Below are 27,167 nucleotides of genomic sequence, written 5' to 3'. Positions count from 1 at the left end.
ATAGTGTGTTGTACTTTCCCAAGCGCGCTTAGTGCAGTGCCTGACACATAGTAGGCACTTAAATAATACCCTTATTACTGTCACAGTGTTCTGCGCACAGTAAGCGCTTAATACGATTGAATGAATGAATGACTGCGGGGCCCCTCTCCTCCCTTCACCGCAACGGCCTGAGGAGAAGGAAGCGATTATTGTGTGTTGTACTTTTCCAAGCGCGCTTAGTGCAGTGCCTGACGCATAGTAGGCGCTTAAATAATACCCTTATTACTGGCACACTGCTCTGCGCACAGTAAGCGCTTAATACGACTGAATGAATGAATGACTGCGGGGCGCCTCTCCTCCCTTCACCGCATCGGCCTGCGGAGACGGAAGCGATTATTGTGTTGTACTTTTCCAAGGGCGCTTAGTGCAGTGCCTGACACATAATAGGCGCTTAATAAATACGACTGAATGAATGAATGACTACGCGGCACCTCCCCTCTCCACAACCGCCTGAGGCGAAGGAAGGGAGTGGAATGGGAGGGGGCCGCGCGCATGCGCGCGGGGAGAGGGCGGGGCCGCCGGCGGCGGCGCGAGACTTGGGGCCAGGTCTCGCGAGAGTGGCCGCCGCCTCTTACGTCGTTCCCTTTGACAAGTGGTCGCTGCCGCAGCAATAAAGGACGCGGCCGCCGCCTCCTCCTCCCGGCCGCCCTCCGGCTTGCACCCGCTCACGGTAACCCCCCCCCCTCGGGCCCCTCCTGTCGCCCCCCCCGGGCGACCTTTGACCTCAGCTGTTGGAGGGGGGACCCCCCCCTTTCCCCTCCCCCATCCTCGGGGGGCCCCAGCGCTCAGTACAGTGCTTGGCACCTAGTCAGCGCTCACCCTGCCATCGGTATTATTCGGGGGAGCCCGTCACCGGTCTCGATGGGCATCCGTCCGTAATTGTGTTTCTTCACGGTGATGCCCGTTGGCTCCGATGTGGTAGAGTTCTGTTTCCGTTGCTGCCTGTTGACTGGTTTTCACGTCGGGGTCCCTCCCCCTTCTCGACTGTCAGCCCGGGCCGGGCAGGGATCGGCTCTCTCTGTGGCTGAAATATACGTTCCAAGCGCTTAGGACGGTGAGTAAGCGCTCAGTCGATACGATTGAATGAATGAACCCGGAGATTTCGGCCCTTTTCCACCTTCCTTCCCCTCCCCCCTCCAGGAGCTTGTCATATAGCAGGAGGAACAAGCTCTTTCTTCCTCCTCCCCTCTCCTCCTCTCCTCCTCCTTCTCTTCCACTCTCCTCCTCTCCTCCTCCTCTCCTTTCCTCCTCCTCTCCTCCTTTTCTCCCCTCCTTTTCTCTTCTCCTTTTCTCCCCTCCTTTTCTCCCCTCCTTTTCTCCCCTCCTTTTTTCTCCTCCTTTTCTCCCCTCCTTTTCTCCCCTCCTTTTCTCCCCTCCTTTTCTCCCCTCCTTTTCTCTCCTCCTTTTCTCCCCTCCTTTTCTCTTCTCCTTTTCTCCCCTCCTTTTCTCCCCTCCTTTTTTCTCCTCCTTTTCTCCCCTCCTTTTCTCCCCTCCTTTTCTCCCCTCCTTTTCTCCCCTCCTTTTCTCCCCTCCTTTTCTCTCCTCCTTTTCTCTCCTCCTTTTCTCCCCTCCTTTTCTCCCCTCCTTTTCTCCCCTCCTTTTCTCCCCTCCTTTTCTCCCCTCTTCTCTCTTCCTCTCTCCTCTTCCTCTCTTCCTCTCTCCTCTTCCTCTCTCCTCTTCTCTCTTCCTCTCTCCTCTTCTCTCTTCCTCTCTCCCCTTCTCTCTTCCTCTCTCCCCTTCTCTCTTCCTCTCTCCCCTTCTCTCTTCCTCTCTCCCCTTCTCTCTTCCTCTCTCCCCTTCTCTCTTCCTCTCTCCCCTTCTCTCTTCCTCTCTCCCCTTCTCTCTTCCCCTTCTCTCTTCCCCTTCTCTCTTCCCCTTCTCTCTTCCCCTTCTCTCTTCCCCTTCTCTCTTCCCCTTCTCTCTTCCCCTTCTCTCTTCCCCTTCTCTCTTCCCATTATCTCTTCCCCTTCTCTCTTCCCCTTCTCTCTTCCCCTTCTCTCTTCCCCTTCTCTCTTCCCCTTCTCTCTTCCCCTTCTCTCTTCCCCTTCTCTCTTCCCCTTCTCTCTTCCCCTTCTCTCTTCCCCTTCTCTCTTCCTCTCTTCCCCTTCTCTCTTCCTCTCTTCCCCTTCTCTCTTCCTCTCTTCCCCTTCTCTCTTCCTCTCTTCCCCTTCTCTCTTCCTCTCTTCCCCTTCTCTCTTCCTCTCTTCCCCTTCTCTCTTCCTCTCTTCCTCTTCTCTCTTCCTCTCTCCTCTTCTCTCTTCCTCTCTCTCCTGCTTTCTCTGCCCTCCTCCTATCTCCTCCTCCTCCTCCTCCTCCTCTCTCTCTCTCTCTCTCTCTCTCTCTCTCTCTCTCTCTCTCCACCTCTCCCCCCCCACCCCCCGGCCTCCTCTCTCCTCCTCTGTCCTCCTGTCTCCTCCTCTCTCCTTCCAAAGGAGCCCTGGAGAGAAGACCCTAAAATAATAATAATAATAGTGGTATTTAAGTGCTTCCTATGTGCAAAGCACTGTTCTCAGCGCTGGGGTTGATACAAGGTGAAAGGATGATCATCATCAATCCTGTTTATTCATTCATTCAATCGTATTTATTGAGCACTTACTGTGTGCAGAGCACTGTACTAAGCGCTTGGGAAGTACAAGTTGGCAACATATAGAGACGGTCCTTACTGAATTCACAGTCTGGAGGGGGAGTCCTATTCAGCTCCTTCCCAGGACCGGCCAATCAATCAATCAATCGTATTTATTGAGCGCTTACTGTGTGCAGAGCACTGTACTAAGCGCTTGGGAAGTACAAATTGGCAACATATAGAGACAGTCCCTACCCAACAGTGGGCTCACAGTCTAAAAGGGGGAGACAGAGAACAAAACCAAACACAGGCCTTGGGAGAGCACGGCAGGAGCAAAACACACGTTCCCCTTTGCCCGCAACGAGTTTGCAGTCGATCTGGGGGAGAAGACCAAAAATTATTTGGAGCAATAACAGTTGGGAGCGAGGATGGGACCGGCGGGGGTTCATCAGGATGAAATAGCGGAATAATCCAGTGTATGGTTGAATATGCATAGAGGAAAAAGTGATCGCTATTGCCAGGGAATGGCAAGAGGATCAGGATGTTTCCTGCAGTTCAAGACCGCTGTCCAACCTGCAGAAGGGAACCTAGGGAGAGGAGTTAAAAAATGGTGGGTCATTCCTTGTGCCCATTAAGCCGTTTCCAAGTAGACGTTTAGGAGGGTGCATCATTTTATTGGAGGCCTCTCTGATCAGAAATGTTTTTGCCTAAACACTAACATGACTGAGATGGATCCTCCCTTCCACCCTCCCTTCCTTCCTGTTCTATATTTGGACCGTTATTCTCCAGTCCAGTCCATGATACCGAAGGGACGGGGGAGGTTGCTCAGAATTTGTGAAGATTGCAAAAGCCGAGCGTGTGATAGAGGCAAGTGACCTATTTACCTCAGCGTTGACATGAGTTTTGCGGAACTAAGATACCAATGAGTGTTTCTGTTTCCAAGTATCGTGATTTGGGAAAAAATTTGCCATTCCTTTCTCCTCCCAAGGTGCTTTTTGGCCCTTGAAAATCATCAGTGGGTGAAGAGCAGGATGGTATAGCCAAAAAATATGCACATAGCACACAAGTGTTTTTTCTAAAAAATATCATAATGGCAAAACTTGTTACATTTGAATGGGTAAGCGAGAGACGGGATTGAAAAATACTTTGCTTATTGTTATAGCTATTTTGCATTAGAGAGAATTTGACAACCTCTGAGTTTGTTGTACTGTTTGCATGTGCAATTGTAACTGTTCACTTTCTAGCTTTTTGTTCCCTGTGATGCAAGCATATTGGTGCAGAGAGGAACTAGACGAATGCAAATGCCTCCGTTGATCATCTTATTGCTGCTGTGCCCCAGTTAGTGCACTTAACCCGTTCCGTGAAAAATGTTCAATGAGAGAACACTAAATGAAGCATAATTTCTCATAGGAAATAATGTATAGCGCATTGATGTGTTCCCAAGATCGAAAATTTGATCAAAGCACTGTAAATGTATTAAAGAGCAGGGCCAAAAGCAAAATAAATATGGTTATGTGATCAAATAGCAGTGTAACTGTGTAATAAGGTATTGTTAATTTTATTTTTGTGTATATATGTAAATACTTAATATACAAAGCATTATTTTTTCACTCCCGTTCAGCATAAAGATGCCTTGTACAGACCCACCAGCGATCTGTACATGTTATGTTATCATCATCAATCGTATTTATTGAGCGCTTACTGTGTGCAGAGCATTGTACTAAGCTCTATTAAGTGCTTGTGCTACGTTATTTACGAAATAAGCAGATTAGAAATGGGCTGAAAATCTAAATGGGGGGTCAAACAAGAACATAATTGTGGCAATCAAAAGGAGAAATCAGTTCAACAATTCAAGGTAACAGTGTAGTTGGACTTAGCTTTTGGAGAGTGGGGTCCGTCGTGTCCTTCGGGGCTCCAGCGCAGTCTGTGCCTGGCGAGACCAAGCCTCTTGAACAGGACTGCAAACCAAAGATGGAGAAGCAGCATGGCCTAGAGGAAAGAGGAATTCTACACCAAGTATGCATTTACATACTCAAAATTACCTGTAGCCGTTTGGTACATAATGATCTATTACCCAATTTGCCGTCTTCCTATCTAAATTATTTTGGTGCAACTCCCCTGTTAGTGGAAACTCTCCGAGGGCAAAGATCATGCCTACTAACACTACTCCCCCAAGAACAGTACTCTCTGCATGCAGTAGGCGCTCTGAGTCTTACTCTATTTATTTATCTTACTTGTAGATGTCTATTCTATTTATTTTATTTTGTTAGTATGTTTGGTTTTGTTCTCTGTCTCCCCCTTCTAGACTGTGAGCCCGCTGTTGGGTAGGGACTGTCTCTATGTGTTGCCGACTTGTACTTCCCAAGCGCTTAGTACAGTGCTCTGCACACTGTAAGTGGTCAATAAATCCGATCGACTGATTGATTATTAATGGATCGATTCAAAATGGCCTGGGACTCAGAGGACCTGGGGATTAATACAGTGAGCCCCACGTGGGACATGGACTGCGCCTAACCCGATTAGCTTGTATCTACCCCAGCGCTTAAACATAGTAAGCGCTTAATAAATACCATTAAAAAAAGGGGCAAATGGCTATGTTAAGCAAGAATGAGCTAGGGGTGGGGCTGGGCACTTCCCCTCTTTTTTGACCTGGCCCTTTGGGGGACCCCGCTACTGCCAGAACAACTGGACCAGTGGGACACTCTTAGCTGTGGCACGGACAAAACAAGAAATAATAATACTGATGGTAAACTCCATTAAAGCACCAAATAAGGAACAGAACTAAATTTGAATAAACACTTCCTGCCTTTCAGAGGAAAAAAAATCATGGTGGCGGGGTAGCACAAACATTTCATTTATACTTCAGATGCTGGAGCCAATGCTATCTCCTGCTGCTATTGCAGTTCCTTGGAACCCAAGTAAAATCCCAAATTAGATCTCCTATTCTATACTGTGACTTCCCATGCTCCAGTGAATGATGATTTTAAAATGTCATGTAGTGAATGCTCAGACCACAGTTCACCCCACAGAGTAGAATCTTCTGTCATTATAGGGAGGACTACTGAATGAAGAAAAAAAAAATAAGAATTTATTAATATATGTGGATCATTTGTGGGCAGGCTGAATGAGCAGAAGACAACTTGCTGACTAGCCTTATCTTTCAATGCTAACTCCATCAAGCGTATTATTAGGATTAAATATTTGTGGAGGTTAAACCAAAAACCTTTTAGAAGAGTTTCATCACTCTGCATATATTTCAATAATGAGGTACCAAAACATTTTGGGTTAATATTAATCACATGCTTAGTACAGTGCTCTGCCCACAGTAAGGGCTCAATAAATGCAATTGATTGACTGATGAACCTGAAGAATTTTTTATTCAGGCAGAACTGCAAAAATTCCATACATTTTCTATTGGGAAAATCCTTTTGCTAGGTTGTAATGGCAGTGTGGGGAATTAGAGAAACAACTCCCATCTAATCCTTCAGCTACTGCCAAGGAGCATTTCAAAGTAAAATCTCTTCATTTAGCAATCGTTTTGCCCACTGCAAGATGTTATAAAAAAATCTTCTGTACACACAGTCCCCAAAAGAGAGCATTTGAGAAGTCACCAGTTGGCAATTACTGCTGTTCAATTTTTTTTATTTTTGCCTTATCCCTGGAGTCTGACTTACAGCCAGACATGAGCTGGGTTCATGTTTTCTTGATATTCAAAATCCAAACATTTAGGAACTGCTTCTGGGACCACGGTTGTAACTCTCATTAAGAACACTATGTCTTCTACTTGGAAGATATCTTCAGAAATACAAAAACTGAAACCACATTCTTTGAGGTTCTGTTTCACCAGCAAATGGAAACACTAAACCACTCATCACATTTTATGGATTACAGCAAACTGTAATGCATGTAATTTTATAGTCCTACCGCAGATGAGAAAATGCAGTTTCCACATTTTTGTCGTTATCAATAGCATCTCTTAAGGAGCTCTTTGCCTTCAGTATTAAATGAGGTGTGATTAAAAAGCTCAGATTTTGAATTGATTGATCCATCAATCGGTAATATTTATGGAGTGTCTACCAAGTGCAGAGCACTTGTACCACGAGCTTGGGTACGTACAGAGTTAAGCCGCGGCTGTAGCCCTCAGGGGTTTATAATCTAGCAGGGAAGAGAGAGGCTGAAATAATTTTCAGATTAGAGGGAAGAGAGCTAAGTATGTAAGTTGATATTTGTTCATTCATTCAGTCAGTCATATTTATTGAGCGCTTACTGGGTGCAGAGCACTGTATTAAGCGCTTGGGAAATCGGCAACATATAGAGACGGTTCCTACCCAACAATGGGCTCACAGTCTAGAAGGGGGAGACAGACAACAAAACAATGTACAGAAGTGGTATGGATTGGTTGTGTGTACTCAAGTGGTGAAGTTGGTGGTTCGGGAGAATATAATTTTGTAGAATTGGATTTATGGGATTTATTAGATTCATAGTTTAGGTTTGAGGTTGTGTGCTTTTTAAGTTGAATGTAAATCAGTGTTTCTGTGTTTCCCCCCTCAAATTTTCTTTTCATCTGATTTGTTGTTTATTAAGACTCTCACCCTCTCGAATTATGCTGAAACCTTTGGGGTTGATTTCCCTGAGGTAGTATTTGCAGTTGCAGAGACAATGCTGTGAAATATCAGTAATCTGGGGTTGCATCCTTTCGTATCAATTGTTTCTTTTTTTCATTGACTTTTTCCTGGGAATGTACTGCCATCATCAGTAACCGTTATTGAGCACTTACCATATACTGAGCACTAACTATATGCAGAACACTGTACTGGACACTTGGATACTTGGCAACAGTAGTGAAGATACTGTTTCTTAACAGAGGTTGTTAGGATCCAAATAAGGCAGGGTGTAAATTGATGGGGCAAAAGAAGATTCTGGGAAACTGAGCAATCGTTTTGGAGCCCCCTCATACTCTTTCCTGGCCTTACTGAGGCAGTGGGAGGAATGGTAGGAGAAGGCATTGAGAATGACTGAGTCAGCTGGTCATCAGCTCAAAATAGTAATGGAACTTATTGTTAGTAGCAATATTTATTAAGCTCTTACTATGTGCCAAGCAGTGGGCTAATCACCGAGTAGATAATCAGATTGGACATAGTAGTCCCTGTCCCATCCAGGGCTCGTCTAAAATAATAATAATAATGATGATAGCGTTTGTTAAGCTCTTACTATGTGCCAAGCACTGTTCTAAGTGCTGACAGCAGGTATGCAGTCTTTATTTTACAGATAAGGGAAGCAGTATGGTCTAATGGATAGAGCACGGGCCTGGGAAGGACCTGGATTCTAATCCCAGCTTCACGATTTGTCTGCTGTATGACTTGGGCAAGTTACTTAACTTCTCTGTGTCTCAGGTATACCTCAAGTGTAAAATAGGGATTAAGACTGTGAACCCCGTGTGGGACCTCGAATGTGTCGACCCCGACTAGCTTGTATCTTCCTCAGTGCTCAGTAGAGTGCCTGGCACATAATAAGCATTTGACAAATACCTTTTTTAAAAAAATGAGGTAACTGAGACCTAGAGAGGTTAAGTGACTTGTTCAAGATCACAAAAGAGGCAAGTAGCAGAACATGGATTTAAATCCTTGTTTCCTGACTACTAACTCTGGCCATGCTGCCTCCCAAGACCTTATGTGCTATAAAAGTTTTTGAGTCAGGCTGTTGACTCTCTAATATTTCCCCTACCCCAGAGACCCTGACCATGGTGGGGGCAATAGGTAAGCCTCTTGCCCTCTTGGCCTTGCTGTCCATGGAAGTACCTCAGTTTCTGGGGAGAGGAAGAGAGTCTGGGTTCATTTTATTTGAATATTCCAAGTTTATGGAAAAAATATATTTTTTCCCATCCCCCCGGCCCTCCCAACCAGCACTTAGGTAAAAATCAGAAGAAGGGTTGTGCTTTTTCCAAAACCTGGTCATTTTTATTAAAGTCAGTTTAAAGAGTAAACAACAGACCCATCTCTCAGCCACTTCTCTTTGTGTATCCTTGGTCCATGGGTGAGAGTGTCCACGATTCGTCTTGTCAGAAACGTTGACAACAGGAAAAAATAGATTTGCTGTGTAATATGGGAATGTGTGCCAAGGTTAATGAAGGCGCAGAAGTGTCGATGAGGGCAAAGTCTTGGGGCTCAGACACAATGGACCAGTGCCCAGTAGTGACCTTGCTGTTTTGAGTTTATCATAATCCTGTACATGTTCAACTCGTTGAGTGCTCACATGTATTTCCTAATCAGGTCAGAAAATGCAACTCGAATTACTTGCACTGTTCAGCATAGCTCTTCAACCACGAACGGTATGCTGGGTTAAACTGAGAAAATAAAAAAAGTGTGCTACTGGTTAATGTTTTTCACTATCATCTTTCAAAAGTGAGGATGTAGATGTAGGGTATTCTAGAATAAATCGGGACACAGGCTCTCCCCCACGAATACAATTGACTGCGGAGGCTACTGAATGATTTTCTGAGCCCTTGGAAGGATTTTACTTTAGGAAGAAAAGCTTAGGCATGTTTCTCCACCTCCCTAATTTCCTCAGAAGTGAGGGAAGAGGTAATTTGGTGGATCCTTCTCATTTACAAACTTGTTTCTAGAAAGATGAAATTCTGCACGTTACCCTATTCTCCCTCCCTTCTCCCTTGTGTGTACCCCCCCGCCCCCAAAATATATATATATTTCTTCCATTATATGAGAAGCAGTGCATCCTACTGGGTAGACCCTGGGTCTGGGCGTCAAAAGGAAGCTGAGTGCTAATCCCGGCTCTGCCACGTATCTGCTACGTGACCTCAGGCAAGTCACTTTTCTGTGCCTCAGTTCCTTCATCCATAAAATGGGGAATAAGACTGTGAGCCCCGTGTGCTCACATAAAAAATTCTAAACTTTTCAGGGAATGACCTTGTAAGGTATATATAGGGTGCCTCAGTTCCTTCATCCGTAAAATGGGGAATAAGACTGTGAGCCCTGTGTGCTCACATAAAAAATTCTAAACTTTTCAGGGAATGACCTTTTAAAGTATATATAGGGTGCCTCAGTTCCTTCATCTGTAAAATGGGGAATAAGACTGTGAGCCCCGTGTGCTCACATAAAAAATTCTAAACTTTTCAGGGAATGACCTTTTTAAGTAGATATGGGGTGCATGGGATAGCTGCTGTCCGCTTGCTTAGTTTAAATACTACATTCCCTTGGTTTTAGCAGACAGTGAAGAGCTCAGCTCTGAATTGCCAACTGGAGCACCTTGCTCAACAATGGAAAGAATATGTTTGGAAGCGATATTTGTTGCTGAGGAGGTTGTTCTGTTCCATGGACACAAACCAAACCCCCTACCCAGTCAGCTGGCTTGCGGTGTGTGTTGGTGGCTTGGCATTCATGCCTAAGAGAGTGGGTGGATCAGTGCAACCCATTACTACTTCAAACGCATGGTGTTCTGATCAGATATTCCCCACCAACCCTAAACTTAAAGGCCGTATAAACGGGGCAGTGCAAATGTTGATCTCTTGGGTGCCGAAGAGGCAGAAGTGCCTTTTGATAGCTTGCCTGACTCAGGATTGACATATTTCACTGATTAATTACGGTGTCCGTTCAGCACTTAACTTTCTATGTGCCCAGGACTGTACTAATCCCTGGGATAAATCCACGATAATCAGATCAGACACAGGCCGTGTCCCTTATGGGGCTCACCATCTAACGCACTGCTAGCCTGATTGGGTAGAGAGTAGAAGGATGTCATACCATTTTTATGGATGTACAGCACCCCAAAGTAACCCATTGAGGGGGGACATGGCACTGGGGCAGACACCATAGATCACTTCGGCCATAAAGAGGTCCCTTGTGTACAATTCCTGAGTGCACCCCCCTCCCACCCACTCATTCCACCCTGTGCCTCCCAGCGGGAAGAGAGCTGGCAGGGGTGAGAGTTCTCCCCATCCAAACTGGAAGCTCAAATATGGGCAGGGAACGTGCCTGCTAATTCTGTCATACTGTACCAAGCGCTTAGTACAGTGCTCTGCGTATAATTATAGCATTTAAGGGCTCACTGTCTGCCAAGCAGCACTCAATAAAGACCGTGGATTGATTGATGAGAGAGTGTGCATGTGAACCTTCCCCTCCCCACAGCACTTGTATATATTTGTACAGATTTATTACTCTATTTTACTTGTACATATTTACTATTCTATTTATGTTGTCAGTGATGTGCATATAGCTTTAATTCCATTTGTTCTGACGATTTTGACACCTGTCTACATGTTATGTTTTGTTGTCTGTCTCCCTCTTCAAGACTGTGAGCCTGTTTTGGGTAGGGACCGTCTGTATATGTTGCCGACTTGTACTTCCCAGTACAGTGCGCTGCACACAGTAAGCACTCAGTAAATACGATTGAATGAATGAATGAACTATGCAAGCCTCTTTTCTCTAGTGCTAACCTCACTTGTGCCCTGATCTCTCCTGTCTCGCCGCCGACCCCTGTCCATGTCCTGCCTCTGGCCTGGGACGCCCCCCACTCCTCAAATCCCCCAGACAGTTACTCTCCCCAACCTTCAAAGCCTTATCGAAGGCTCGTCTCCTCCAAGAGGCCTTCCCAGACTAAGCCCCGCTTTTCCTCATCTCCCACTCCCTTCTGTGTCGCTCTGACTTGCTCCCTTTGCTTTCTCCCCACCACCCCCGGCTCCATAGCACTTATATATAATTCTATAATTTTATTTATTTGTATTGATGTCTGTCTCTCCCCCCCGCCGCTCCCCCCAGACTGTAAGCTCTTAGCGGACAGGGAATGTCACTGTTTATCGTTGTACTTTCCCAAACACTTAATACAGTGCTCTGGACACAGTAGTCGCTTAATAAATACGATTGAATGAATGAATGAGCACTAAACTCTATTCCTGTAGCCGGGTCTCGTCCTGAAGTTCCGGGACCAAAGCTCATCCGTCCTTAGAGGCCCCATCGGATCATGTGTGGCCTTCCTGTTTCAGCATTTGCAGCGTGTGGTTGCTCCTTTTTGAACTGTTCTGGTTGACTTTTCATGCAGGTTGCCCTGATCTTCTTCAGAATGATGAAGTTTTAATGATGGTTTTAAAGCAAGCCCTGTCCAGAGTTATTCAGAGAATGTCAATCTCAGGGAAACATTAACAGGAGCAGCTGGTTAAAGAGTCTCTTGCGGGCTAAAAAAACCCCCACTGAAAATAATAAGCTATTTTATCTTTTTATTCATATATAGATTGATGTGTCTCTGTATGTAGACAAAGACATATAACATGCGTCTTACTCAACTTACAGTAAATGCCTGTTAAAGTTGATTACAAAACCAAATTACAATGTACATGCACACATCTCATTCAACTCATAGTAAATGCCTGTTAAAGTTGACTACAAAACCAAATTCACCCTTTTCTTTCCCCTACAAATGTTGCCACAAATCCTGGTGGGATCAGAGCAGTGGGTTGGTGACAGAGGTACTTGATTATTCGTTTTATTCTTTAATAATTTTAAATTTAACAAATATTATTTTTGAATGCAGGAAAGGAAAAACTCAGCACTGCGTGATGTTTTGAGTTTCATATTGAATTGTGTAACATAATTATATAATGCTCACATAGTGAGCTTTAAGTACATATTGTTAAGCAACCATCAGCCTTCCATAGGACAAAATTCCCAATTCTGTGAGCTTCCAGGTTAGGATAATGGCTCCTTAGAAGTGGACATATACAAATGTTAACTCTGTGGATTCTGTAGAATGTTTACATGTAGAATGGTGAACAGTAAAAGCATAGATATTTGAATTCCTCAGGTTACTTTAAAATGCTTTAACCATCAGTTTCCACTTCCCCAGCAAGTATTTTTATCAGGGTTGCAACAGGAAGCATAATTGACCTTTTATGATTGCTGGAGTATGACTCATGAACCTCACTGTAACCGAGAGCTAATAGATAAAAGTTTTCTATCTACTGAATTTATGTTTGCGGAATGCTTATTCCAAGTCTAGAAGGGTAAACAACCGAACGAGGTTGATTTGTTGCAATTGGCCGGAGAACTTTGTGTCTGATGGTCTTAAGGGCACTGATCAGGTTTTCCTGGCAGTCTGGGAATGTACTTATTTATCATTTTTACATGACTTAAATAGCATATCATTGCTGCTTTTTTCTGGGAAGTCGGAGTGAAATGTCACCATAATGGGGAGTTGAGGTAGCCAGAAGTACGGGGAATACTTCCTGGGGCTAGTCCTTCTAAGGAGAAAACTGGACCGAGACTTGCCTGGCATTTACAGTCCTCTAGACTGTAAGCTCGTTAAGGGCAGGGAACATGTCTCCCAACCCTGTTGTATTGTACTTTCCCAAGCACTTAGTGCAGTGCTCTGCACACAGTAAGTGCTCAGTGAATACCATTGATTGGTGACAGGAGACTGTCACATTCCAAGTAAAAGTTGATCTGTGCCCCCCCCATTTTAGGGTTAGAGTATCTTCATTAGCCTGTTTTATTGTGGATTTTGTTCTGTAAATGCTGTACATTGTAATCTTATTTATTTAGTTCCTGCTTCTCAGGTTCTCCATTTTATCAGGACTGTTTTTGGTGTCCTGTACTGTACAATGTACTGTACAGTTCTGCAGTTATGTCCACATTTGGTCATTTCATGAAGGTGTAGCTTCTTCTCATCTCTTTCTCTCCCATACTTCATGCTGCTGCCCGGATTATCTTTGTCCAGAAACGCTCTGGGCATGTTACTCCCCTCCTCAAAAATCTCCAGTGGCTACCAATCAATCTGCACATCAGGCAGAAACTCCTCACCCTGGGCTTCAAGGCTGTCCATCACCTCGCCCCCTCCTACCTCACCTCCCTTCTCTCCTTCTACAGCCCAGTCCGCACCCTCCGCTCCTCCACCGCTGATCTCCTCACCGTACCTCGCTCTCGCCTGTCCCACCATCGACCCCCGGCCCACGTCATCCCCCGGGCCTGGAATGCCCTCCCTCTGCCCATCCGCCAAGCTAGCTCTCTTCCTCCCTTCAAGGCCCTACTGAGAGCTCACCTCCTCCAGGAGGCCTTCCCAGACTGAGCCCCTTCCTTCCTCTCCCCCTGGTCCCCCTCTCCATCCCCCCCATCTTATCTCCTTCCCTTCCCCACAGCACCTGTATATATGTATAAATGTTTGTACTTATTTATTACTCTATTTATTTATTTATTTTACTTGTACATATTTATTCTATTTATTTTATTTTGTTAGTATGTTTGGTTTTGTTCTCTGTCTCCCCCTTTTAGACTGTGAGCCCACTGTTGGGTAGGGACTGTCTCTATGTGATGCCAATTTGTACTTCCCAAGCGCTTAGTACAGTGCTCTGCACATAGTAAGCGCTCAATAAATACGATTGATTGATTGATTGATTGAGGAGGGGGCGAGGAGATGGACAGCCTTGAAGCCCAGGGTGAGGAGTTTCTGCCTGATACATACAACCCACATATTCAATCTGTCACTAAATCATGTTGGTTTTACCTTCGCAACATTGCTAAAGTCCACCCTTTCCTCTCCATCCAAACCGCTACCACTTAATCCAAGCACTTATCTCACCTTGATTACTGTATCAGCCTCCTTGCTGACCACGGCACCCCCCCCCCCCCCCCCCCCCCCCCCGCCTCCTGTCTCTCCCCTCTTCAGTCCAAGCGTCACTCTGCTGCCTGGATCATTTTTGTATAAAAACGTTCAGTTCATTTTTCTCCACTCCTCAAGAACCTCCAGTGGTCGCCCGTCCACCTCCACGACAGTCAGAAACTCCTTACCATCAGGAGCACTCAGTCACCTTGGCTTATCTTACCTCGCTGCTCTCCTGCTACAACCCATTCCATATTCCTCACCCTTCTATTGCCATTACTCACTGTATCTCGATCTCGTATACCTTGCCGTCAACCTCTCTCTCAAGTCCTGCCTCTGGCCTGGAACAGTTTCCCTTCTCATATTCGACAGACGATCACTCTCCCCGCCTTCAAAGCCTTATCGAAGGCACATTTCCTCCAAGAAGCCTTCCCTGACTAAGCTCTCATTTCCTCTCTTCCCACTCCCATCTGCATCACTGTTGTCCTTGAATCTGCACCCTTTATGCATCCTTCCCTCACATAGCGCTTGTGTATATGTCTGTAATTTATTTATATTAATATCTGTTTCCCCTCCTTTAGACGGTAAGCTCACTTTGGGCCAGGATTGTGTGTACCAGCTCTGTTATATCGTCATCTTCCAAGTACTTAAGACAGTGCTCTGCACAGAGTAAGCGCTCAAATATGATTGATTTTATTAGAATCAAGTGAGCTTTATCTGCATGGTCAATCTGGATTTTCATTTATCTGAATGATTTCCAATCCTAAAAGAAGTGATGAATGCTATTGTCCTTATGTAGAGAATAAATTTAGAATAGAGAATCAAGAAGATAGTAAGTATTACTGTTATATTATTAAATATTATGACATCAAATATTAAAAATCAATATCTAAATATTCTGATTTAGAATAGAGAAGCAGCGTGGCTTAGTGGAAAGAGCACGGGCTTTGGAGTCAGAGGTCATGGGTTCAAACCCCTGCTCCGCTGGGTGACTTTGGGCAAGTCACTTCACTTCTCTGTGCCTCAGTTACCTCATCTGTAAAACAGGGATTAAGACTGTGAGCCCCCTGTGGGACAACCTGATCACCTTGTAACCTCCCCAGTGCTTAGAACAGTGCTTTGCACATAGTAAGCGCTCAATAAATGCCATTATTAATATTATTATTATTCATTTATTTTTGAGGAGAGTAGGGAAAAAAGTACTGTAACCTTTATTGGGCACAATTTTGGTATCCTAAATGTTTTCCTTTGCCTAATCTGGAAAGTAATTTAAATGTGCTTCATTTATTGGGGAGCCTAACTTTCAATCCCAGTGAATTAAGGAAGGCCAAAGGAATAAATGGGGAAAATTTGAAAGGACAGCTCAGATAAACATGGAATATAACCATTTTTTTACAAGCAGGTTTCACTAGTAATAATTCTGCTTCATTATAATAGTAACAGTAACAATATTTACACACTTTATGTTGCTCACTCTTCTTAGGCTGGGATTGATACAAGTTAATCAAATTGGACACAGTCCCCGTTCCGCATGGACTCACAGTCTAAGTAGGAGGGAGAATATCTATTAAATACCTATTTAATCCTCATTTTACAGATGAGGATACTGAGACACAGAGAAGTTGCCCAAGGTCACACAGCAGGGAGCTGGCAGAATCTGGATTAGAACCCAGGTCCTCTTACTCCTAAACCCGTACTTTTTCCACAAGGCCATACTACTTTGCAGGTACACCTGGTTCTCTCATAATATGTGTGTCTCCCTACTTGGTTTAGAGCACTGTTAGGAAATTAGGGAGCATCTTACTGTGCACGCCAGTCTGAACAGAACGTGATGCAGAGGGGGGAGGAAGTGTCCAGTGCAGGGTACCAAAAACAACAGTCAGGGTGCCTGTGCTATAATGCAAGTTTTCTTTATTGCGGGGTTCGTGAAGAACATGAACTTATTCTCTAATAGCAAGGGTTATGTTCTCAAAGAATCCTGTGCTCACAAAAGCTTACCTTGTAGTCTCAGTGACGTGCTGAGTCTGATGTCAAAACATATGTACAAAAGCATTTCTTTTGACGCCACTGGTTCGTATCCACACAGATACATATTGTTGGAAGAACGTTCCCTAAATCCTCTAGAGCGTTCTCTCAGAAATGCATAATGAGAATATTCATTATGGCGGAACTGACTATATTGCAAATTAGTGTCTTATTTAGGCACATCAACAGGAAGCTCCTGGAGATGGATGATACTTGCAAGAGGCTTTGATGACATCAAAACAGCCCTCTTGGCTGGAGCAAGACCAGAGTGGCCAGTGCTTGTTTATCCCAGCAATCATTTGGACACTGCAAGACTGGTTTATGGAGTGTGACTCGGAGATCAAAGAGTTATTCCCAGTAGAGCAAACAGTGTATGTCAGCACCTTGCCACTATTCATGACCCTGACAAAAGGAAGCTTGTTAAAGCTCATGTAGCATAGTGAACAACTTAAAGAATGATTTGACAAGCGCTGGGCTGCTAAAATTGAAGAGCTCCAAGGCTGTGCAGACCTTACCAAAAAAGATTTCTCCATCTTTCTGAAGAGGTTCTGTGGAACCATTCCTCCAGCCCTAGGCACCGTGGAATTTGGCTCCATCTCTACACTGACAGTGAAGGAATTCATTCATTCATTCATTCAATCATATTTATTGAGCACTCTCTGTGTGCAGGGCACTGTACTAAGCGCTTGGGAAGTACAAGATGGCAACGTATAGAGACGGTCCCTACCCAACAGTGGGCTCACAGTCTAGAAGAGGGAGACAGAGAACAAAACATATTAATAAAATAAATAGAATAGATATGTATAAATAAAGTAATAAATACGTCCAAACATATATACATATATACAGGTGCTGTGGGGAGGGGAAGGAGGTAAGGCAGGGGGATGGGGAGGGGGAAGAGAGGAAGGAGGGGGCTCAGTCTGGGAAGCCCTCCTGGAGGAGGTGAGCTCTCAGTAGGGCTTTGAAGGGAATAATAATAATAATGACGGCATTTACTAAGCACTCACTATGTGCAAAGCACTGTTCTAAGCGCCGGGGAGGTTACAAGGTGATTGGGTTGTCCCATGGAGGGCTCACAGTCTTAATCCCCATTTTACAGATGAAGGAATTGAGGGCCAGAGAAGTTAAGTGACTTGCCCAAAGTCACACAGCTGACAGTTGGCAGAGCTGGGATTTGAACCCATGACCTCTGACTCCGAAGCCCGGGCTCTTTTCCACTGAACCACGCTGCTTCTCACTTGGAGATAGTAGTAATAGTAATAATATTTGTTAAGCTGTTGTTATGAACCAGGCACTGTTTTAAGCACTGGGATATATACAGAATAATTAGGTCCCTCGTGGGGCTCACAGTCTTTAGAAGGGAGAACAGGTATTGAATCCCCATTTTGCAGATCACGGAATGGAGGCACTACGAAGTGAAGTGACTTACCCAAGGTCACACATCAGACAAGTGCCAGAGCTGGGATTAGAGCCCAGGCCAGTGCTCTTTCCACTAGGCCATGCTGCTTTTCAACAAGCGATGGCAACAATGCTTCCTTCAGTCATCACCCTAGTACGTCCTTCTGCCACTGAGCCCATGAGTGCTGTGAAGAGCTTACCCTCTAATGGAGAAAGACATAAACTCAAAGATAGATTAAAAAAAAGAAACAATTAAATGTCCAATTGATTTATGATTCCGCATTTCATCCACTCACCAGGAACAGTTGATTTTAATGTCTCAAAGTTAACATGTCCCAAACGGAACTCCTTGTCTTCCCATGAAAATCCCGTCTTCGCCCCGCAACTCTCCCATCATTGTCCCCGTCTCCCAGATCCTTAACTGTGGCATTATCCTCGGCTCATCTCTCTCATTCAATCCACACGTCCAGTCTGTCACCAAATCCTGCCAGTTCAGCCTTCACAGCGTCACTAAAATCCTCCCTTTCCTTTCCATCCAAACTGCTGCCACATTAATCCAAGCACTTATCCTGCTTTGATTACTGATTACTAATTATGTTGCCAATTTGTACTACCCAAGCGCCTAGTACAGTGCTCTGCACATAGTAAGCACTCAATAAATACGATTGATGATGATGATGATGATTACTGCATCTGCCTCCCCGCTCCAGTGCATACACCACTCTGCTACGCAGATCATTTTTCTCCAAATTTATGTTTCTCCAGTGGTTTCCTATACACCTCCGCATCAAACAGAAACTCCTTACCATCATCTTTAAAGCACTCAATCGCCTTGCCCCCTCCTACTTCACCTCACTGCTCTCCTACTAAAACCCAGTCCACACACTGCTCTTCTGATGCCAGCCTACTCACTGAATCTCCATCTCATCTATTTCGCCACCGACCTGTCGCCTAAATCCTGCCTCTGGCCTCGAACGCCTTCCGTCTTCACATCGACAATTACTTTCCTCACCATCAAAGCCTTACTGTAAGCACATCTCCTCTAAGAGGCCTTACCTGACTAAGCCCTCATTTCCTCTTCTCCCACTCCTTTCTATGTCACTCTTGCACTTGGATTTGCTCCCTTGTTTCACCCTGTCTCTGCTCCACAACAATCAATCAATCGTATTTATTGAGCGCTTACTGTGTGCAGAGCACTGTACTAAGCGCTTGGGAAGTACAAGTCGGCAACACATAGAGACAGTCCCTACCCAGCAGCGGGCTCACAGTCTAGAAGGGGGAGACGGAGAACAAAACCAAACATACTAACAAAATGAAATAAATAGAATAGATATGTACAAGTAAGATAAATAAATAGAGTAATAAATATGTACATACATATATATAGGTGCTGTGGGGAAGGGAAGGAGGTAAGATGGGGGGATGAAGAGGGGGACGAAGGGGAGAGGAAGGAAGGGGCTCAGTCTGGAAACAACACTTAGGTACATATCTGTAATTTATATAATTGTCTATCTCCCCATCTGGACTATAAGCTTGTTGTGGGTAGGGAATGTGTCTACCTACTCTGTTATACTGTACACTCCCAGGCATGTGCCTCAGTTCCCTCATCTGTAAAATGGGGATGAAGACTGTGAGCCCCCCGTGGGACAACCCGATCACCTCGTAACCTCCCCAGCGCTTAGAACAGTGCTTTGCACATAGTAAGCACTTAATAAATGCCATTATTATTATGTAGTGCAGTGCTCTGCACACAGGAAGTGCTCAATAAAGGCAATCGTTTGATTGATGAAGGTGGGGAGTGTGGTAGTCTGGTGTACATGGAGGGGTAGGGAGTTCCAGGCTAGAGGGAGGACATGGAAAAGGGGTTGGTGATGAGATTGGGGCACAGAGAGCAAGCAGGTGCTAGAGGAGTGGCGTGTGTGGGCTGGGCTGTAGTAGGAGTTCACTGAGGTGAGGCAGGATGGGGCCAGCTGATTGAGTGCCTTCAATCAATCAATCAATCGTATTTATTGAGCGCTTACTGTGTGCAGAGCACCATACTAAGCGCTTGGGAAGTACAAGTTGGCAACGTATAGGGACAGTCCCTACCCAACAGTGGGCTCACAAGCCGATGGTAAGGAGTTTCTGTTTAATGTGGAAGTGGATGGGCAGCCATTGGCAGTCCTTGAGGAGTAGGGAGATGTGGACTGTATGTTTTTGTTAAAAAGTGATCCGTGAAGCTATCCTGCCTTGACTACTACTGCATCAAGCGCTTAGTACAGTGCTCAGTAAATACCACTGATTGATCAGCCTCCTTGCTAATCTCTACCTTCGATCCTTCCCTTCTCCAGTCCATATTTGATTCTGCTGCCTGTATCGTTTTTCTATAAAAACGTTCAGGCCACATCTTCCCACTTCTCAGATACCTCCAGTGGTTGCCCATCCATCGTGTTGCCAACTTGTCCTTCCCAAGCGCTTAGTACAGTGCTCTGCACACAGTAAGCGCTCAGTAAATACGATTGCTGTATGCTTTTGTTAAAAAGTGATCCGTGAAGCTATCCTGCCTTGACCACTACTGCATCAAGCGCTTAGTACAGTGCTCAGTAAATACCACTGATTGATCAGCCTCCTTGCTAATCTCTACCGTCGATCTTTCCCGTCTCCAGTCCATATTTGATTCTGCTGCCTGTATCGTTTTTCTATAAAAACGTTCAGGCCACATCTTCCCACTTCTCAGATACCTCCAGTGGTTGCCCATCCATTATGTTGCCAACTTGTCCTTCCCGAGCGCTTAGTACAGTGCTGTGTACACAATAAGTGCTCAATAAATACGATCGAATGAATGAATGAATGAATCTCCATATAAAACAGGAACTCGTTATCATTGGCTTTAAGGCACTCAATGAGCTCTCTCCCTACTACTTAAACTCACTAGTCTCCTACTACAATCCAGCCTGCGCACTTCACACTTCTAACATCAACCTATTCAACCTGACCCCTTGCTCCTATCTTCCTTTTGACCTGGAAATCTCTCTCCCCTTTCATTTCATACCATTTCATTTTAAGCCCCTATTGAGAGCTCACCTCCTCCAGGAGGCCTTCCCAGACTGAGCCCCTTCCTTCCTCTCCCCCTCGTCCCCCTCTCCATCCCCCCCATCTTACCTCCTTCCTTTCCCCACAGCACCTGTATATATGTATATATGTTTGTACATATTTATTACTCTATTTATTTTACTTGTGCATATCTATTCTATTTATTTTATTTTGTTAGTATGTTTGGTTTTGTTCTCTGTCTCCCCCTTTTAGACTGTGAGCCCACTGTTGAGTAGGGACTGTCTCTATATGTTGCCAATTTGTACTTCCCAAGCGCTTAGTACAGTGCTCTGCACACAGTAAGTGCTCAATAAATGCGATTGATGATGATGATGATGATACCACTACTCTCTCCATATTCAAAGCCCTAATAGAAACATGTGTCCTTCAAGGAGCCCTTCCCTTATGGACCCCTTATTTCCCTAATCTAGTCTCCGTCCCTTCTGCATTGCCTATGCACTTGGGTCTATACTCACTTTGATACTCATCCCACCCCCAAGGGACTTATGTCCATATCCTTATATTTAGCCATTTCTCCTTTGTCTAATTTGTTTTCATTTCTGTCTCCTCCACTAGACTGTAAGCTCCTTGCGGGCGGGCTTTGTGTCAATCAGCTGTATTGCATTATGCTCTCCCAGATGCTTATACAGTAAGCACTCAGTGAATACTGCTGATGACCCGGACTGATTGAAGAAATGTCATAATGTTTGGTTTATGTACATTATTTTACAAGAAAAATGTCTTGCTTTCCTTAATGTTAAGTCTTCAGTAGAGTCCATTTGCTTTCGTCCGACATTGTACAGTTTACAGTAATACAGAAAGTTGCACAACTGTCTTCCAGCTCCATTAAAAAAGTTGGTTATTCCTCTTTAACCTGACCGAAATGACGTAGTTCAGAAATTCACATTGCTCTTTTAATATTGTTCCATTAATCATCATTGTTTTCTCGACTTCCCTTTTGGATTGTAAGCTCATTAAAGGCCAGGATAAATCTTACTTCTTCTGTGTGTCAGCCATCCTGTTCTTAAGCCTTTATTTCATTCATTCATTCATTCATTCAATCGTATTTATTGAGTGCTTACTGTGTGCAGAACACTGTACTAAGCGCTTGGGAAGTACAGGTTGGCAACATATAGAGACGGTCCCTACCCAACAGCAGGTTGTTGATGGTGATGTTGATGATTCAGCATTTAAATAATTTCTTAGAGTGGAGCTTTCTTTGTCATATCAACAGCTCTTTAGTTTTTTAGAAATATTGCAGTTCAATTTAAAGAAATATTTTTAGCTTTTAAAATGGTATTTTCTGTCATTTTTGCTGTTTTAAAAAAAGTCGTGTGTCCTCCTTATTTGAAATCCAACCTTTGAATTTGATAAAGCCTTCATAAGGAATTAAAAATTAACCTGTCGTCATTTAGAGAGGTTTTTATACTTATTTCTATTCAATATTTCTGTTGAAATACCTATCCGCGGAAGAAGACCAATCGGTATTTTTTAACATTTTAAGAGAAGTAATTTCTTAAAAAATATTTCTTTGATGTAAGCTTGTTGTGGGCAGGACCTGTGTCTACCAATTCTGTTGTACTCTCCCAAAAGCCTGGTTACTGTGCTCTGCACACAGTAAGTGCTTAATTAATACGATCAATTGATTGATTGACATTATTTGGCCAGTCCATCAGTAGTGTGAATTGATGATTGTAGCTGGAAGCTACATCAGTGCTTTTTGAATCCAAATGACTACATGCTAGTTCTGTGAATTTTGTTAATTCTAGAACCTTTGATTGTTGAGTAAGCACGTTTGCCTCCGCGTGATAAGGAATTAAAAATTAACCTGTTGTCATTTAGAGAGGTTTTTATACTTATTTCTATTCAATATTCCTATTGAAATACCTATCGGAGGAAGAAGACCAGTCGGTATTTTTTAACATTTTAAGAGAAGTAAGTAATTTCTTAAAAAATATTTCTTTGATGTAAGCTTGTTGTGGGCAGGAACAGTGTCTACCAGTTCTGTTGTACTCTCCCAAGAGCCTGGTTACTGTGCTCTGCACACAGTAAGTGCTCAATAAATACGATCAATTGATTGATTGACATTTTTTGGCCAGTCCATCAGTAGTGTGAATTGGTGACTGTAGCTGGAAGCTACATCAGTGCTTTTTGAATCCAAATGACTACATGTTAGTTCTGTGAATTTTGTTCATTCTAGAACCCTTGATTGTTGAGTAAGCACGTTTGCCTCCGCGTGATAAGGAATTAAAAATTAACCTGTTGTCATTTAGAGAGGTTTTTATACTTATTTCTATTCAATATTCCTGTTGAAATACCTATCCGAGGAAGAAGACCAATCAGTATTTTTTAACATTTTAAGAGAAGTAAGTAATTTTTAAAAAAATATTTCTTTGATGTAAGCTTGTTGTGGGCAGGAACAGTGTCTACCAATTCTGTTGTACTCTCCCAAGAACCTGGTTACTGTGCTCTGCACACCGTAAGTGCTCGATAAATACGATCAGTTGGTTGATTGACATTATTTGGCCATTCCATCAGTAGTGTGAAGTGATGACGGTAGCTGGAAGCTACATCAGTGCTTTTTGAATCCAAATGTTAGTTCCGTGAATTTTGTTCATTCTAGAACCCTTGATTGTTGAGTAAGCACGTTTGCCTCATCTTGTTTTGTGTGTGACCAAAGCTTTCAACTCACTGGTTTAACAACACAGTTGCCAGCAAAAGAAAACTCCAAAGGACATTTTATCCAGCTAGAATTGACCTCTGAAATGAAGAGTCCTGATGTGCAGAAAATCCTTCATTTTTTTTTTTAGGCTTATCAAGGGTAAAGCCCACAGTTTGAGGATCAGAAAGGTCTTTGACTTTAAATGGCCTGAGTCTCTAAAATTTTGGCTTAATTTAAATGGTCACCATTTAACAACACCAATGGTCACCAATGGTCAACAGATGGTCACCATTTAAATTAATTGTAAAAATGACAGCTAACTTCTGTGTAGTAATGTTTTTGAAAAGTGAGTCTATTTGAGGTTTTATCCCAAATTAAGCATTATACCTAATTGTGAATAAAATCAATCCTGGGTTTCTGAAACTTTTTTTATGAAGACCAAACCATGGATTTATGCATGTATTTTGCTTGAGTGTCCATAAAACCTTTTTTAGGAAGCATATATACTTTGAGTTGCAGAGTCAATTAGGATGCTCTGGGCCAGAAAAAATATTTCAAAATTTCACTTTGAACCACTGTATACTTGCTTAAATTTCAAATGATTGGGCTTTAGCAAAAGTTGATTGTGAAGGTGACTTTTTAACTACTGAAAGTAATTTTCATTTAGATATTGCTATACAGCTTTTGGAGTTAACAAAACCCACTAGTAAATGATCCATTTCTCTTCACGTCTCTCAGTTTCCCTGTGGGAGTGTCTCTCTTTGTTCCCTTTCTTTGCTCCATGTGTGTTTCCCCCTCTCATCTCCCCCATGTCTGGGTGGATTTCTCTGTTTCTCTGTGCATGTCTCTCTTTGCATCTCTTTTCTTGCTAGAGAAGTTTATTTTATTGCTTTTATTCATTTCTTATGAACAAATGCTTTTTAATCTATGGAAATACTTACACCCCCTCAAGTTTACTCTTAAATTCTGAGAACTATTTAGTAAGGAACTTTTTATATTCGATGCTGTATTTTTAATTGCTTTAAATTTACTGCTTCCTGAAATTATTGATGCTGCTATAAAAATTACTCTATGGGCTTGTGTATATTTCTCTAACACTTCATTGTGTTTATGGATATGTACATAGATATGTGTATATATAATATACACTAGAACTGTAGTATAGCATATATAGAATATATATATTCCGTCCTTTTATAGGTAAATACTATTTATACGCAAATGGCTTGGATTCACAAACCTCTGGAGGCAGGTTTTGAAAAATTAACTGAATTTTTTTCATGCTGAAAGTTTTAAGTTCTTTTGAAATATAAGCCCAAGTTTTGTGACCGTTTATTTTTAACTTAGATTTTTGGCTAAATAGTGAAATAATTCCGGTTGTAATCATTATGTACTTGGAACACAAGTACATTCGTTTTTATGGTATAGTATTTTTTTTTTCAGATCAGTTTGAGAAATTGGCTGAATGACAGAAAATGATATTTGCTTACTAAATAGTGAAATAATTCCAGTTGCAATCATTATGTACTTGGACATATGTACATTGGTTTGTATGGTATTGCATTTTTTTTCCCAGATCTGTTTGAGAAATTGGCTGAATGACAGAAAATGATTTTTATTTACTCCTGTGCATTCATGCTTTCTTTCTAGTTTCAAAACCTAACTGTTTTGAAACTTAGGAGAGCTGCATCCACAGAGTTTAACAGTCACCAAATTTTTAATTCAAGTGTATCAACTTTAATTCTGGGATCTTGATATTAGCACCATAGTAGGACAGGATTTTTGCTATAATAAAGTTATCCAGATAAAATTCCGATGCAAAATTTCGACTTTGGTGTCAGAATAACTTGTTTTCGGAAGAAGTGAATAAGAATAATTGTGGTATCTGTTCAGCGTTTTCTATGTACTGAGCACTTGGGTAGATAGGTGGTAATCAGGTTAGACACAGTCCCTGCCCCACATGGGGCTTACTGTCTAAGTAGGAGGGAGAAAAGGTAATTGAATACCCATTTTACAGATGAGGAACCTGAGGCATGGAGATGTTACATGATTTGCCTAAGGTCATCCAGCAGCCAGGCAATCAGTGGTACTTATTTATTGTGTGTGTGTGTGCAGAGCACTTGGGAGAGCACATTGCAGTGGAATTGGTAGACACAATCCCTGCCCACAAATAGCTTAGATGGTAGAGGGGATTATCGATGATAAAATAAATTATATATAGGGGAAATGCCAGAGTGTAGAGATATTACATAAGAGCTGTGAGGTTGCGGGTCCGGTGAATATCAAGGGCTTATAAGGGGGTTTAGACCCAAGTTCGTAGATGGTGCACACGGGATGGCGAAAAGGGGAAATGAGGGTTTAATCGGGGAAGGCCTCTTGGAAAAAGAGGGCTCGTGTAGGATTTACAGCTGGATTCTCTCACCTCCGAGCCGGGATTTGAACTCAGGTCCTCTGACTCTCAGGCCTGTGTTCTTTCCGCGAAACGATGTTGCTTCTCAGATTAAGAAAAAAAAAGCGTTAAGAGCATTCGTTAAAACGATAAATTTTAGAACTGCACAGCAAGCTGAAGCTGCTGGATTGCTGCTGACTGTTGTTAGTTCAGCCCCTGAAGAGGGTGGCAAAATGTAATTAACACTGGGAAAGTGCATAATAATGTGGATTCATTTCCACAGCACATAGATGACATACAAAAGTTCCTTCACGTATTGCTCAGAGTATGCGGGGTCGAGACCACAGAGCTCGCTAGCCGTGGTTAGCAAACCGTAAAGAAACCTCACTTTCCAGCCGGGGTCTGGAGTGCCAGGACTCTGAGGCCTTGAATGGGGGCAATAAAATTAGGCCTCTCTTTGCCCAAAATTGACTGTTACTTAAGCTCTATTCGTTGACCCAATCTTTGCTCATTACCTTCTTTATCTTTTATGTTGCAGCTAATTTTGAGAGTACAGTTCGTCTTTTCTTTCAAACTCAAGCCAGTGCATTGTCTGTGAAGTTATGAGGTTGTGGGTCTACTTGAGATGAGAGGAACGGTGATCTGGTAATAAAAATGTAGCTAAAATGCACCCAATAGACTCTAAGACTTTGGCTTAAAATTTTTGAAGTGTCTAAATGATATTCAGGGCTGTCTTCAGTATGAGCTATTATAATCTAGTAAATGGCCCTTTTTATGCTTCCCTTTTACGTATACAGTTTAGACAAGTCCATTTTATAGATACTGGATCTGACACAATGCAATGGAGATGATCTACGACTTGACACCTGCCTACATGTGTTGTTTTGTTGTCTGTCTCCCCCTTCTAGACTATGAGCCCGCTGTTGGGTAGGGACCGTCTCTATATGTTGCCGACTTGTACTTCCCAAGTGCTTAGTACAGTGCTCTGCACATAGTAAGCGCTCAATAAATACGATTGAGTGAATGAATGAATGAATGAATAATAAATGTAAGGCAGTAACATGCCATACCTGACTTTAACTTCATTAAGGTCAGGCCAGGGTGAGGCAAAGTTAACATATGATGGTCAGCATCATCAGCAGCCTCCCCTTCTCCCCTTTCCCCCTACCCCCTTCCCAAGTTCTGCTCCTTAGAGCGGGCTGGAGGGAGGAAGGGAGGAAGGGAGGCTCCCCACTACACACTACACACACACACACCACTTTCCCTGCCTCCCCCCACTGCTCTCCCAATTTTCTCCCCATTTCCTTCTCTTCCCCGCTACCCGTACCTCCTTCTCCCTCAATCTTCCCCTTCCACTACCCTAACCTTCTTTCCTCCTCCTCTGCACCCCACCACCCCTAAGCGCTTCCCCCACCTCC

General features: G+C 43.4%; 1 protein-coding gene across 3 annotated transcripts in view; it reads left to right on the top strand.

Annotated features, from left to right (window-relative positions):
- Positions 1 to 638: 638 nt before the first annotated feature.
- The window catches only part of HERC1 (HECT and RLD domain containing E3 ubiquitin protein ligase family member 1), a 169,162-nt gene continuing 142,633 nt past the window's right edge, over positions 639 to 27,167 (top strand). For all 3 annotated transcript variants that reach the window (XM_038746499.1, XM_038746496.1, XM_038746498.1), the window contains exon 1: positions 639 to 709. The gene's annotated coding sequence lies outside the window, so the exon portion shown is untranslated. The remainder of the gene's footprint in view (positions 710 to 27,167) is intronic.

Source organism: Tachyglossus aculeatus, chromosome 5, assembly GCF_015852505.1.
Source record: "Tachyglossus aculeatus isolate mTacAcu1 chromosome 5, mTacAcu1.pri, whole genome shotgun sequence".
NCBI lineage: Eukaryota > Metazoa > Chordata > Mammalia > Monotremata > Tachyglossidae > Tachyglossus > Tachyglossus aculeatus.
Note: the sequence above shows the minus strand (reverse complement) of the source record. Positions and strands in the feature narration are given on the sequence as shown.